The sequence below is a fragment of the Neomonachus schauinslandi genome, chromosome 1 (assembly GCF_002201575.2).
Source record: "Neomonachus schauinslandi chromosome 1, ASM220157v2, whole genome shotgun sequence".
Lineage (NCBI taxonomy): Eukaryota > Metazoa > Chordata > Mammalia > Carnivora > Phocidae > Neomonachus > Neomonachus schauinslandi.
The window spans coordinates 74,716,961-74,730,979 of NC_058403.1; positions in this window are offsets into that span (position 1 = coordinate 74,716,961).

Genomic DNA, 14,019 nt, shown 5'->3' on the forward strand with positions numbered 1-14,019 from the left:
TCATTAACTATCAAATTATGTTCAAATGTACATTTATATTTGAGATTTACATTTATTTATAAAATCTTTTATGTTTTGTACATCTTTGTTATTTCCACATTCATTTTTCTTTTTTCCTTCTTTATCATTTGGGATTTGCAAATTTTCTTACCTCCTTCTCTGTTTAATCTACAGTTTTAATGTAGATTAAACAAAAGGGAACCAGGTTTCCTTGTTAATTTTCCACATTGAGCAACATCTCTCATAACATAGATATTTTTATTCCATGTGTGTATTTTTCTCTTCTTCAGGAACACCATTTATGGCTAGGTTGGATCTCTTTTGTTTGCTTTCCATAGCTGTTGTCTTTCAGCATTTTGGTCACCATCTTGCCCATTTGTTTTTGCATGTCTATATCTATCCTCTACCTCCTTGCTTCAGTTTTCACGGTATCAATCATATGCCTTGCAAATCTTAACATATTTTCAAATTTTAATAATGCTTTTCACTGTGATTTTTAATGGTCTTCCTGATCTCTTCCGGTTTACCTTTCATATTCCACTGTCTTAACTTTCTTCTTTCTCTTGTATTATTCTTTAAAGTTTCTTTACAAATTATTTATGTTCTCTTTTACTATAATGAACTCGGAAATTTATTTTAGAAAATTTCATTTTCCAGGAGCATTCTTTATTTCAGGTTATTTACCTGTTTTATTACCTTTTATTTAAAATATAAATCCAGTAGTGCCTGGGTGGTTCAGTCGATAAGTGTCTGCCTTCGGCTCAGGTCATGGTCCCAGGGTCCTGGGATTGAGCCCCGCATCGGGCTCCCTGATCCGCGGGAAGCCTGCTTCTCCCTCCCCAACTCTCCCTGCTTATGTTCCCTCTCGCTATCTCTCTCTCTGTCAAATAAATAAAATCTTCGAAAAAAATAGAAAATATAAATCCCATGTTGTATACTTCTTGCTTATTGTGATGTCTCAAAGTTAGCTTACCTTCCAGATTATTTGCTCAGCGGCATAGCAAAGGGTGGAAGTGGGCATGATAGGCGGTGACAACTAGGGCACATTTTTAGAATACGTTTTCACATAATTTGTGGTGTATTCTGCTCTGGGTATGTTTAATCTGAGTCCTCTCTAGGTATGCAGATTGTTAGTAAGGGTCATTATTTTTCACAATGAAGCCTCCTAGATCAGAGTTCTCTTGTTTATTTAAAGGTTATTTGCATCTTCTCAGTTATCGCAGCTCAGAGCAACATAGCTGAGTTAAGCTGAAGATGGTATGCTTACGTTGTCTGTCTTATGGCTTCACCTTCTCTAATTCTCTACTGAGTAGAGATAGTGAGTAGTAACCCATAGGAAATTTATTTTTCTTCTGAGGCCCATTGATTTTTTTTTTTCTTAATTATTCTAACAAAAGAATCTGGATTATGTTATTTAGGAACTTCTCACAAACTTTTAGTGAAATCTGTACATTGCTTAATTCTAAATGTAAGTATCTCTTCTGTTGTTCTCTGATTTGGGTCAAATACCGAAACATTTTGCAAGGATTCTTCCTCATATGTGGTTTGGCAAAATCGTCACTTCCTGGTTTTATTAAAGAAGAGACATACGCATTTCTTTTTGTGGTAACGGGTGAATTCCTTTGTGTATATTTCTTATAACATATTCCTAATATGAAAAAGCAATGCTAGTATATCTGCATAAATGACTGGAGGTAAAATAATTATATTTTAATATAATTTGTCTGAACTGAGTGGATTCAGAATTTGTATTAATTAAATCAGGTCTATGTTCAAAAATTACTTTTTGAATTATTCCCCACATCCCTTCTTTCATTCAAAAAAGGAGTGTAGAAGTTGATTAATAGTTTTAGGAAGATTTGGTAGCATATTTCACTTTAACTTGTTCTTAAAACCTTAAGTTCATTAACTGTGTTTGTGTTCACTAGCTGACAATTATTTAGCACTCATAATATGCTGCATAATACATTAATGGTGTATCACACATCAGTTCATTTAATTTTAACAATTACCTTATAAGGTGTATCCTATAATTAATTCCATTTTACAAGTGAAGAAATTAAGGCATAGAAAGATGAAACTACTCTCTTAGTGTCACATGGTTGGTGAGTGGAGTATCTGGGTGGTTATATTTGCTAATCAAGAAGGATTCTTGCAGGTTATTGGCATTTATAGCTATAATCTATACATTTAAATTAGTATAATTGTATTCTTATTTTTGATATTTTAGAGTTTGGATGATTTTTTTTAAAGTTACAATAATCAATTTGTAGAAAAATAAACTAGAATGGGTCTTAGAAACCATCAGGCCCAGTTCCCTGATTTTGCAAATGAGGGAAACAGGCCAGAGATCCCTGTCTTGGTTGCTGAGCCATCTATCCTTGCTACTCCATCTGTGGCTCTTTGAAATAATCAGAGGTTCTGCTGTTTGTAAATCACTTTGAGATACATAAGTATTGAGAAATAAAATCCACCCATCCATCCATCCATCCATCCATCCATCCATCCATCCATCCATCCATCCATCTTTCCTCCTCCTTTAAACACTGTAGTGAAACCATAGGCTAAAAGTTATATCTAAAAATCAGTACACAATTTTGACCTAATGAGTAGTCTAAATGTGCTTTCATAAGATAATCTGCTATCTCCTAAACATCTTTATACTCCAAAATTTTTTTCAATATGATTTAAAGTGAACAAGTGTGCCTGCCTAGACCAACAAATGTAATTTTTAAAATAATTCAGGATCATAAAATTTCTTTTCCCACATATAGCTAATGAATGCTTACTAAGTGCCAGGCACTGCGAGAGCACTAGACACGCAGCAGTGAACAGTGCTCCTCTTAAGTCTCTCTGCCCCCGGGGAACTTGCAGATAAAAAAGGAAACAAACTAAGATTTAATAAAAGCATGTGGGGAGAGCCAGGAAGGGGGTGGAGTGATGAGGCTGGGGGTGGTTTTTAAATGAGTTAGTGAGGAGAGACCTCTCTCAGGAGGTATATATGGAGACTTGAATGGAATGAGGAATTGAAACATTGAAAAATCCGAGGGAAGAGCTTTTCAGGGAGAGCATGAGCTGGGCATATTTGAGGAGGAGCATGATTGAAAAGGGTGGAGGGGAAAGTCCTAACAAGGGCAATGGGGGGAGATGTTGTCATATGTGTAGGGAAGGGCTAGCTCACACAGAGCCTTGCAGAACCGCACAAGGAGGGGGATACATTCTAAATGTGACTGAAGCCCTACAGCGTTTTAAGGCTGGAGATGGTATGATTTATGTGTTTAAAAGATTGTTCTGTTGCTGTTTGGAGAAGAGAATATGAGAACAAGAAAGGAAATCAGACTGTCTGACAGAATAGCACTGTCGACTATAAAGTCATAAATTGTAAATGGACAATCAAGTCAAGTTGAACAAAATAACTGTTTTAACTAGACACTGCTTATTGCCTTCTAATTCTTATTAAATCCCATTGGAATATAGTTTGGTATATTCTGCACCTTTCAATCCTATGTAAGAGAAGAGAACTCAGATTTTTAGGTAAGGGGCATTTCCTTTGAGGTGCCATGTCCTGTGTCACCACTCCTAAATAGATTGATTCCTCTGACCTAAAAAATAGTCTGATACACTCTAGCCTAAGGCACTGAAATCATACCATTTAAGTTGAAATCCCAGATTTGTTACTTACCAGCTTTGCCTCTGGCCAATTCTGTAATTATTTTCAAGTTTCCTAAGTTCTCTCAGGTTCCTTATGGATATTTAATAGTACCCACCTAAGGTTGCTCTGATGATTAAAGAATCTATGGAAGGATGTTTAGCAAAGAGTTTAATGCAGAAAAAAATGCGCAATAAAGGGCGCTGGTTACTCTGTTGTTTTCCACTCTGACCCTGGTAAAGATTTTTTACAATGTTAGTCTTTTCCTAGCCCTACCTGTTTCCATGACTTTATATTTGTCTGTAGAAATCTGGGTCAAGAGTTAATTGTATGGGATAAACTGAAAGAATATGTAGATGAAAATTTCAACAAAACTTTTCTCCAAGATTAAACTTGAGTAATGTAAGTTAATTAATTCATTTCTTTAAAGAAATAACAGAAAACACTTATGTCAACAACAGTAATGTTATTGCATGGGCAGGAGGAAAGATTCAAAGGACAAATAAAAAAAGGAATATGTTTAAAAATTGCTTTTTGGGAGCGCCTGGGTGGCTCAGTTGGTTAAGCGTTTGCCTTCAGCTCAGGTCATGATCTCAGGGTCCTGGGACCATGACCTGAGCTGGAGGCAAACACTTAATGGCTGAGCCACCCAAGCACCCCTAAAATTTAGGTATGATTCTTTCTGTAAGAGATAATTTGATATGTCAGATGAAACTATAGAATTCTGAATATGAATGGCCTTCAATTAGAAAAATTCAAAATGAATAAAAGAATTTGAAAAACTCTGTATATATTTTCTTTATTTTACTCCTTAATATACTCTATTGTGGAAAATGGAACTACAGAATTTACACCTTACTCTAATTTAGCACAGCCATGATAAGAAACTCATTGTCTTTTGTTTGTTTGTACTGAGGAAAAAATATGTTATCCTCTTTATTCTTTTTTATTTTTTAAGATTTTATTTATTAGAGAGAGAGAGCTAGCAAAAGAGAGCATGAGCTTGGAGGAGAGGGAGAAGCAGGCTCCCTGCAATCAGGGAGCCCAACTTGGGGCTCCATCACAGGACACCGGGATCATGACCTGAGCCAAAGGCAGATGCTTAATCGGAGCCACCCAGACATCCCAAGATATCCTCTTTAATTGGCCTTTATTTTTTTAATTGAAGTGCAGTTGACATACAATATTATGTTATTTTTAGGTGCACAATATAGTGATTTAACAAATATATACATTACCACAATAAGAGTAACTACCTCTTTATCAATTGTTTTTCTTTGAGGAGAAGTCTCTTCTCTGTGGAGTCACTACTCTGAAGCAACATTTTCTTAAACAGTCACATTTTTTTCTGAAAATTCTCATGGAAACTTATGTTTCAAGTTTAAAAAAAAACAAAACAACTTTTCAGACTCATTATCTTGAAAAATGTAGCCATACAGATGGCTTGAACATAAGTCTAAAAAACAAAAAAACAAAAAAGCAAAAAAAAGGGAAGAGAAAGGAAAAGAAAAGATTAAATTTGCAATAAGTGTTTACCATTTCAAATTGGTAATTTATAATTTTAGTGGACAATAAAAGAGAGCAATTAAAAATAGGATTATACTCTAATTGGTAAAAAAAATATATCATCCTCTGTGGTATTTATCACTGTGACTTGCTCCTCAATCTCAGTCCTTCCTGTAGAAGAAATTGATTCGACTTTGAGTAAGTTCGAATCTAAATCAAGCTGGATGATATATGGTCAAATAATCGAGTGAATCTAAAATTTAACTTATTTAACTATAAATTATCAAAACAACCCTTGGCCTCATACATTGTTCAGCACGGCATTTTAAACCATAAAGTGAAATAGTATAATCTAATAACGTGGGAAACTCAGCAAGGAAGACATTTTCTTCCAAGTTTTTCTATCATTTCTAGTTCCAACTACATAGAAGGGGTTTGTAAGAGGTGCCTGTTTACATTTGATTAAATGTCCCTAGAAGGCTACTTGATTCCTTCCATTTCAGGTTATTTTCCTTTCATACTTGAAATCGATCATTGGGTGCTATACACAACTGATAAATTATTGAACACTACATCTGAAACTAATGATCTACTATATGTTGGCTAATTGAATTTAAATAAAAAATTTTAAAAAAAGAAATCCATCATTGTAAAATCATTTTATTAGGATTCAAATGATAATTTCTTTGTTTTTTCCTAACCAGTGAGAATATTAATGATTAAATATGTGTTGGAAATTGTTTACAGTTTTCTTTCAAAATTTTATTTATTCACCTTATCCTTGAGTGGAAAAAAGAATTTGCCTCATTTTAGTAGTTGATATACCAGAACTAGAGGTTGAAACGCTATATTCTTGGACATCCACACATTTATATATGGACATTTATGTGTTGTTAGACTTGGTATGATCTGGGGTGAGGTTGAAAGAACACCAGGTATAGGAAAGTTGTGTTCTATTCTTAGCTCTGCAGTAAATTTCTGTATAACCATATTAGCCACTTCCTCTTTAGGTCTCAGTTTTCGTACATGAAAAATAGAGAGTGGGTCAGATGGTAACTGAATCCATTCCTGCTCTTAATTCTATATAAATATACTGTGGGATTGCAAGAAAAAAATCAAATTTTATTTGATTCAGTAGGCATAATTTTATATTTAATGTACAAAATTTAAAGTTAGCAGGCAATTGCCTAGAACATTTAGCACACTGTTTTAGCTATCAAACTTACATGATGAGATTTTCCTGGAATAAAATCTACCTAAATAAATTTCCAAAGCACTCTATGGGATTCTAATCTGATGTCCATAAATTATTATATAGACCTAAGTGTTTAAGAGTCCAAGTTATTTTTACAAGTTGAGTTGACATTCAAACGTATGCCATGCTCACAAGCCAGTCAGCTCAATGGACAACTGCATGCACATGATTGTTATTAACCCCTTTTATTCACTGTTCAGACCACCAAAACACTTGCACCCTAAATGTCATGCTTGACATTATAGACTAATTTAGAAATCTTTTACTAGCAGAAATAATGACTGCCCTGATGAAGACATAAAAGTTAAATGGGCTTCCTCATAAAATCACTTTCCAGGGTTGACTTTTCTCTCTGGCACCCAGAGACCTATCATGTAAACTGACAAGCAAGACTAACTAGGTGTGAGAGATTGTTCCAAAAAGATATCCAGCCCAAAACATTCTAACTAATTGAAGAAAAAGAACAGGGTAACTTCTCTGCTGTTTCTAAAATTACAACTTTATTGTTTGAAAGCTTATGCACGATCTGTAATTTGTGTGTGGTACAATCATTTCAGAGTCACCTGAGAGGAACAGGAAAGAAGGAATACTATACCAGGTACTTTTCTGGCTTCCCAAATATGGGACAAAATTATAAGGTAAACAAACCTAGACAATAAGGTGAAACAAACTGGCCCCCTTTCCAAGGGGATTTCCAGTTCATGTTGCCCTAAGTGACCAACAAAATCATCATCTTCTGCAAAAAAGAAGCTTTGTTGGTAATTTGGGCTTTGTAGAGATTCTGGACAATCATAAAATCTTTGAGATTATCACTTTAGTTGATGACGTATATAAGGATAAAGTGACATATGTAAGCTTAAACACTAAGTTTAATAATCAGAGTTGTAACTATAATTTTATCTTGCCTTGATGAGGCATTCCTGGGCCCCTGTACCAGAGTCATTGCCTAAGATCTCTACAGACCTGGGCAATTGAATGCAGCCCTGTTATTCCTTCCAGCCCATTGTCCTGGTTCTTGCAGGTCACTGGCTAATCTCTGAATTGATCTTTGGGTGGGACTCAGGTATCCAAATTTAGTACTATTTAACCATGTCCTTTTCCAAATCTCCTCCAGGGCAGTCCTTCTCACTTAGGTCCTAACACACAAAAGAGAGCTTTCAGCTTATTGTCCATCATCAGGAAAGGGCTCAGCTCTTAACACCTCATAAAAATAATTTGCATCCTTGCTGAAGGGAACCCCAGTCCTTAGAAACACAACAACGTATCTTTTCTCTGTGGAGAAGAGAAAGATAATTTCTTTCCTGAGTTCCTCCTCTGCAAATACAAACTGGGCTGAGATACAATGATGAGAGGAAATTATCAAATTAGAGAGAACAGGGAAGGCTTTCCAAGCACAGGGCATGGTATATGTGAAGACTCTAAGACAAGTGTTCAGAGTATGCAAGAAACAAAAAGGCATCTACAAATGGCTGGGACAGGGAAGGTGAGGGCAAGTTGGAAGGAAGTAAGATTGGAGGAAGAGTATACAGTGTCAGCATCATTCAGAGCCCTGTAGAAAGGATAAGGATTTATATTTTAGCTTAAATGAGACAGAAAAATACCAAGGGCTTTATGGATACAGGGTAGTGATATGAGATCACTTATAATTTTAAAAAAATAACCCTAATATTATAGAGAATTGATAAAGAGGATGGAAAAGTAGAAGAGGGATCAACCCTCAGGAGGTCATTGTGTAAATCCTAGTAAAAGGGCTTACAGTAGATGCAAAAAACAGAAGTGATTGGGTTGAAAACAAAATATGAAAATACAAAAAATACACAATATGTTTCTATATGGGTAAAGCATCCCTTACAACACCAGAAATAGGAAACATCTGATAAAAGAAATAGTTGAAGAATTATGAAAAGAAGAAAAACAGATGTAATTGAAGTGAGACTAGAGAAAATCATAACCCCAAAACACGTAAGAGGACACTTTTGAGGCAGTAGGAAGTTGGGTATATTCTGGTATATTAGACATTCAGTAGTTTTATAGAGTGCTCACTTCAATGTACACTTACTAAAATGGAAGCAATAAAAACAATATACTTACTCTATGTAAGAATACTTTAAGTATTTTGTATAGTAGCAAAATCTGTTGGAAAAGCCTAGTTCTCTACTCATAAGAAAATATATTTGGAAAATAATGTATATTTACATCATGGATATCATATAATATTTAAAATGACTGAATAAAAAAGCAAGATGCAAACAATACATATTGTGGAATGATAGTTGTATAATTTAAAACACACTATATATTGCTTATGGATATATACTTAAGTAAAAGCAATCAAAAGTGGCTTGAGGAGGGGGCGTCTGGGTGACTCAGTCAATTAAACTTCGGACTCTTGGTTTTGGTTCAGGTCATGATCTCAGGGTTGTGAGAATGAACCCTGCATCAGGCTCTGCACTCAGCGTGGAGTCTGCTTGAGATTCTCTGTCTCTCTCTCTGCCCTCCCGCTCATGCTCTCTCTCACACACACTCTCTCTCTCAAATAAATCAATCAATCTTAAAAAAAAGTGGTTTAAGGAGTACAGCTCTCATTACTATGACAGAAGTTGCCTCAGTAAATGAAGGAAGAGAATGAAGAAAGTGGTAAGTAGAAAAGACTTCAAGTCTATCTGTAAAATAGGACTGCAGGAAAATCTGAGAAAATACTTTGTATTTTGTGAGAATATTAGTGCTAGTTTTCATTTTCTTTGAACTTTTATATATTTACATTAAAAAAATCGGGATCTTAAAACTAAGCTGATTTTCAGAACGGACACAGAGAAAAAAAAAAAAAAATCAATGGCCACAAGATTGGGCCTCCATGCTAAAAGCCAAAGACCCAGAAAGCATAAGAGAAAAATTAGGAGACATGGAGCATACATCCTGATATTTCAACATCAGCCAAACGGAGTTTTAAAAGGAGAGAGAATAGAGATAATGTAGGAGAGAAAATCATTCAGAGTGAAAAAAAGAGAAAAGCAACCATGTAGTTGAAGACATAGATGGCAAGTGCGAAGCCTAATAGATGAACATAAGAGTGAGACTGGGGAATTGCCAAGAAAGCTCAGGGAGCCCCAAAGTGTGTGCAAAAACACGACAGCAATCATGGTGATGGCAGTAACAGGATGTTGCCTAGAGAAGAGGCAGATTGACACTAGTTTTTAACATTTGACCTTTAATACATCTCTGTTTTTTTTTCTTTAATGCCTATAGGCAGGTATTTATTTTACACTATTTTATAAAGAGATAACATAATCGACCTTAATCCTATCACAAGCTGGGAGTCAAAATCAAAAGCACGATTCTCATAGTAAGTTAATCTTCCAAATACAAGACCACGTCCCAGTGCTTATTTATTTATAGTACCCATCTCTTTAACATTATGAAAGGGAATGCTTTTGAAATGGGAATCATTCACAGTCAACTAGCATCCTAGAGGATAAGCAAAACAAAAAGCATTTTCAGATAATGTTTTTGGGTTCAGGGTTCAGACTGTTTTAAAAGACTTGATTGAGATTGTATTTTAATGAAATAAAAAATGAACGCAAGAGGGGTGCCTGGGTGGCTCAGTCGTTAGGCGTCTGCCTTCAGCTCAGGTCATGATCCCAGGGTCTTGGGTTTGAGCCCCGCTTTGGGCTCCCTGCTCAGCAGGAAGCTGCTTCTCCCCCTCTCCTACCCCCCTGCTTGTGTTCCCCCTCTCGCTGTGTCTCTCTCTCTCAAATAAATAAAGTCTTAAAAAAAAAAGAATGCAAGAAAGGGAAGATGTAGGACACAAGACACTAGTGAAGAACACAGTAAAACCACGGTTTATATAATTGCTGATGAACAATGTAAAAATTAGGATATAAATACAAATCTGCAATTAAATTTCCAGATTCTCTACAATGAGAGACAACTGAGATGGGGTTAAGGGGGGAAGGAAAGTAAAATTGGGCTAAGGTTTCTTTTGTTCATCAAGTGGATATAGGTATTAATTAAATCTAGATGGCCATAGGACATAAGTTTAAATTCAATTATAATGACTGAAATCACCAGAGGTACAAATGTTGAAACTAAAATTCCAACTTAAAATATAGGAAAGAAAAAAAGAACAAAACCACAATCCCCTCCCCAAATTTGCCATATAATTAGAGGAAAAAAGATGGGAGAAATAGGACCCACAGATAAGGATCACAATAAATATAAAGGAATAATCCTCTCCTCTAAAAGATAGACACTTTCAAATTGGGTAAAATTAACTAACAAATTTAAAAACTAACAAAAATAATCAGTTTAATACTATACTGAAGAGACACTAAAAACTTTTAAAAGTTGAAAATGAAGTTGAAATATATCAAGCAAGTTCTAATAAATTAACAAATTCTAACAACAAAGAGGATATTTTTATTGTAGTCTTGGGAAGTTTTTCATTTTTTTCAGAATATATTACTCTTCCAGCTTATTGTCAGATTTTTAAATACATTATTTAGGAGATTTTGAATCTAAGTATATAAACGGGACTTTGTTTAGTTAGAGTGTGTGTGGGCTCATGAGGGCAGGTTTGGTGTCTAGTTTCTTACAACAAATTGAGGAGTTTTCCACCTACATTTTATGTTTTTGAAGATTTTGCATGACATAGGAAATACTTGTTCTTCTGTGTCAGAATATATCTTTGAATATACTTTCCCGTTTCTTCTATAGTACTAGATTTTGTTTATAGCCTTTTCTTGTAGAAACACTGGTTTATATCTATATATACTTTAATATATATATACATATATATAAATGAGCAAGGTTTATATATTTTTAAAAATCTATTTTTCTAGATTTTAAGATGTATTAGAATCAAGTTCAAAGGACCAATGCCTCATTTGTCCATTTGTAATTTCATATAGAACCAGTATTCTAAAAAAAAAATTGTACCTCTCTTTAGAAAAATGGAAGAATGATAATTTATGAATTTTCATTTCATCTCACCTGCTCTTCTTGAGATTTGGAATTTTATATAAATCAACTAATTTATGAAATCTTTATTCAGGGGGCATTTGATCACAGCAACTAAATTTTGCCTTATGGAAGTAAGGGTTTACTTTTTTTTTGCTGCTTCGCTTATAGATTAATGAGTGCAAGTTGTAATTCTATGCTTTGGTCCACTAAGTATTCTGGAATTGCTGTCATGCCAATCCCTCAAAGAAAATAACTTTTTTTCATTTTTATATTCTTAGAAACTAGCATGGTAACTGGCATATATTAGGTGATCAATACATGTTTACTATTTGAATCAAAGCTGTTGATGCAGGTCTGATTCCATATTTGTTGAATACTAGTGAATATACATGGTAATAATGGTACCTATTAAAATTAAAAGTTCAGAGAATGGAAAAATCATTATGGAAGAGATGAGAAGCCACTTTACTGAAATAATAATCGCTGCTTCCAAAGTCCTCTTATGTGACCTTTCCTCAATGTTGGTGACATTATTACCTTAAGTCCTGAGATCCTAACTAGTGCCAATCTTGGCGTTTATTTAAATCTGCTGATTTAATGAAAGATTATGCATTGAAGCCAATTGCCCTCAGGGAAGTCAGGAAGCCAATTGCTTGGGAGCTATTTAGGAGTTTGGGTGAGAGAGTGCTTAAGAACTCCACAACATCCTGAATATACAACAGCATGGCTTCTAAAGGATGTGAGTAAGAAAGCTGACTCATTTTGGGATATTTGGGTGTTGCTTAGGTGTCCTAATTCCATGCTATGTCCCATAGGCCTTTATATTTTTCAGGAGCGGAAACCATGATTTTGTCCTATTTCTCAGAACTCTTTACCGATTACAACTTTTTTTTTTTTTTTTAAAGCAACTTCCTCTTCTTTTTTTTTTTTTTTAAGATTTTGTTTATTTATTTGACAGAGAGAGAGATAGTGAGAGCAGGAACACAAGCAGGGGGAGTGGGAGAGGGAGAAGCAGGCTTCCTGCCGAGCAGGGAGCCCGATGTGGGACTCGATCCCAGGACCGTGGGATCATGACCTGAGCCGAAGGCGGACGCTTAACGACTGAGCCACCCAGGCACCCTACCGATTACAACCTTAAAGGGAATTTGTCACCACTGTAGAGAGGAGATGGATGAGATGGTGGCCGGGTCTTGGCCTAGGAAATTGCAACTATTGGCAATCCTACTCACACTTGTAGGTAGAGAGGGAACAACAGTGGTTTTAGACCGGAAAAGCTGGCTTTCTGACCTTAGTTCTATGCGAGGTGGTCTTACAGGATTTTTTACTCTACTTTTCTGAGTTTTAGTTGTTAGTTTATATACACACACGCACACACACGTGGAAATTGCAGGCCACTGGATTATTTCCCATCCTAGGTTACTACTCCATTCCAAGTGACCTGACATTACCTATTTTGAAATCTTCATTCATGTCAAGGAAACAATAAAATTTATCTTGCTACTCTTTTCTGGTGGAATAATTCATAAGAAGGAGTTAGAAAATTCAAGGTGTTTGAATAACACAAGAATAAAAATAATGGATGGTGCTATAGTAGAGAACCTATCAAATTAAAATGCTTGTTTCAGATCTTGGAACCGTTTAAAAACTTGAAAGTAGTGCTGCTCCCTCCCATGTTTCTGAATCTATGAAGAAAGCATAGGTAGCTTCCCCAGGATTCAACATGGGATTATGTTGTTTACAAATTGAATGTTCATAAACTGGCAGGTGTCTTTTTCTAGTTATGATAAGTGTTATTGGTGCTATAATTAGAACTGTAGGAACTTAGAGGAATTAGAAACCTCCAGTATATAGTATGACTGCCATATCTTTATATAATCACATCTTTGTATATATAATATAATAGATATCTCTCTGGGATGTATTTCCACATTTATAAAATAAGGGGGGTTAGATGATCATTACATGATCTCTAAAGATCATGGCAAGTGTGATTTCATAAATGAATATGAGCTGGATCAGGAGTGATAGGCAGAAATGAAACCAAAGAGGGGAAAGAGGAAATAGTCTCTTGGGGGATATAAAACGGGCAGAATATTAAAATGCTTTTGAGTATGGTGTTTGTAGAAGGTGAAGAGATCTCAACATGGTTAATCACCAGGCCCTGTGTGTTTGGTCAACAGCTAACAGTTTTCCCTGAAACCTATGGTGCTAATGCCTCATGCAAATCCCTTGACGACTGAATTCTTTGCTGGTCTTGGATTCAATCCCAAGTCCCAATGAAGACAAGTTTCATTCGGACCTTTGCTGATCCTTAAAACACATCATTTTGGTGCTTTGCAGAGACGAAGACACTGAACAGTGGTTTTGTTTTGGTTTTGTAATACAGCATTTGGTCACCTCACCCGTCCTCACATCTGCTTCCAGTTTGAGATGAAACCACTTAAACCTCATGCACCCACTGGGAGCCATGGATTTGTCACAACAATTACATAAGCATATAAACAGAGGGAAGACTTTCTGGCTTTGTTTTAAAGTTTTGGTTTATTCTTCTGAATTCAAATGAAATACATTCAGTAAGAATTAAACATAGAAAAAAAATTACGCTAACCAGACCAGACGGCAGTGTTGCATGCTATCCTGGAAAATCAGT